Source organism: Oncorhynchus mykiss, chromosome 21, assembly GCF_057628025.1.
Source record: "Oncorhynchus mykiss isolate SJ-2025 chromosome 21, ASM5762802v1, whole genome shotgun sequence".
Classification (NCBI taxonomy): Eukaryota; Metazoa; Chordata; class Actinopteri; order Salmoniformes; family Salmonidae; genus Oncorhynchus; species Oncorhynchus mykiss.
This window is the reverse complement of record NC_143042.1, coordinates 230001-232500: the sequence shown is the minus strand read 5'-3', so window position 1 is coordinate 232500 and position 2500 is coordinate 230001. Positions and strand designations below refer to the sequence as shown.

Genomic DNA, 2500 nt, shown 5'->3' with positions numbered 1-2500 from the left:
TTGCAAGCCAAGGCCAAAGGTTTATACGAGAGGTCAAGGTTCAGTGGATACACGATTACCCAGACATTCTTAGAATTCCAGCTGGTTCTATGGTTCTGATACGGAACAATGGAACAGTTGGAAGGAGGAGTCAGAACTGTCCAGGAATATCTCCTGAGAGGTTAATGAGCTTGGGCACACTGGAGGATAAGGATAAAGAGAGGATGGAAGGGGAGGAGGGAGGGAGGTCACATGGAGGGTGTAAATAAAGAGAGGATGGAAGGGGAGGAGGGAGGGAGGTCACATGGAGGGTGTAAATAAAGAGAGGGTGGAAGGGGAGGAGGGAGGGAGGTCACATGGAGGGTGTAAATAAAGAGATGACGATCGAAGGGGAGGAGGGTGGGAGGATGGCCGCTCCTCTCTTATCCTGTCCTCTGTCGACCAGGAACTTCTTACATACCACACCAAGCCATTGTCTTAACCATCAGACCGACAACACTCTCAACATCCAAGACTGAGGACACTCTCAACATCCAAGACTGAGAACACTCTCAACATCCAAGACCGACAACACTCTCAATATCCAAGACTGAGGACACTCTCAACATCCAAGACTGAGGACACTCTCAACATCCAAGACTGAGAACACTCTCAACATCCAAGACTGAGGACACTCTCAACATCCAAGACCGACAACACTCTCAACATCCAAGACTGAGGACACTCTCAACATCCAAGACTGAGGACACTCTCAACATCCAAGACTGAGAACACTCTCAACATCCAAGACTGAGGACACTCTCAATATCCAAGACTGAGGACACTCTCAATATCCAAGACTGAGAACACTCTCAACATCCAAGACTGAGGACACTCTCAACATCCAAGACTGAAGACACTCTCAACATCCAAGACTGAGGACACTCTCAACATCCAAGACTGAAGACACTCTCAATATCCAAGACTGAGGACACTCTCAACATCCAAGACTGAGGACACTCTCAACATCCAAGACTGAGGACACTCTCAATATCCAAGACTGAGGACACTCTCAACATCCAAGACTGAGGACACTCTCAACATCCAAGACTGAGGACACTCTCAACATCCAAGACTGAGGACACTCTCAACATCCAAGACTGAGGACACTCTCAACATCCAAGACTGAGGACACTCTCAACATCCAAGACTGAGGACACTCTCAACATCCAAGACTGAGGGACACTCTCAACATCCAAGACTGAGAACACTCTCAACATCCAAGACTGAGGACACTCTCAACATCCAAGACTGAGGACACTCTCAACATCCAAGACTGAGAACACTCTCAACATCCAAGACTGAGGACACTCTCAATATCCAAGACTGAGGACACTCTCAATATCCAAGACTGAGGACACTCTCAACATCCAAGACTGAGGACACTCTCAATATCCAAGACTGAGGACACTCTCAATATCCAAGACTGAGGACACTCTCAACATCCAAGACTGAGGACACTCTCAATATCCAAGACTGAGGACACTCTCAACATCCAAGACTGAGGACACTCTCAATATCCAAGACTGAGGACACTCTCAATATCCAAGACTGAGGACACTCTCAACATCCAAGACTGAGGACACTCTCAACATCCAAGACTGAGGACACTCTCAATATCCAAGACTGAGGACACTCTCAATATCCAAGACTGAGGACACTCTCAACATCCAAGACTGAGGACACTCTCAATATCCAAGACTGAGGACACTCAATATCCAAGACTGAGGACACTCTCAATATCCAAGACTGGGGACACTCTCAACATCCAAGACTGAGGACACTCTCAACATCCAAGACTGAGGACACTCTCAATATCCAAGACTGAGGACACTCAATATCCAAGACTGGGGACACTCTCAACATCCAAGACTGAGGACACTCTCAATATCCAAAACTGAGGACACTCAATATCCAAGACTGGGGACACTCTCAACATCCAAGACTGAAGACACTATACACCCAGTGGTGTGTGGCTGTCTGGCTCCTCTCCTGCAGTCAAATTACCTAATTGCCTCATGGGTGGAAAGTTATTCATATTTTTGAAAATTAATAAACTTTTTGTGTTTTTTATGCCTAAAATCTGGTGTTTCTATGTCAACCAGTTGTGTTATGCTTCAGTCTTCTGTGATGTATATAAAGTGTAATATTGGGAAGTAAACTCAACATGTAAAACATTTCAACTCTATATCTGACATGGTACAGGTGTTTTCTTTCTGTTAAGCCCATAACCACGTGTGTGAGGTGTACATTTTGTTTCAACGTAGATTTGTTAAAGACCACCAAGAAACACTCTGTGTGACCCTGATTTCCCCACTGCAGTAAAAAGGTTTAATTAAGGTCCTTTTATACCAAATTAGGAAGAATCCTAAACTGAGACTATTATGCAAAAGTAGAGATGATGTATTGGGACATCATGATGCCCAAAAAGTGCATTGTACAGAAAAGTACATAAACTAAATTGTGGAAAAAAACAAACCAA

General features: G+C 44.7%; 1 protein-coding gene across 1 annotated transcript in view; it reads right to left on the bottom strand.

The window, feature by feature from the left end:
• LOC118942985 (calcium voltage-gated channel auxiliary subunit alpha2delta 4a) overlaps positions 1-2500 on the bottom strand; it is a 244532-nt gene that overhangs the window by 202581 nt on the left and 39451 nt on the right. The gene's annotated exons all lie outside the window — the stretch shown is intronic.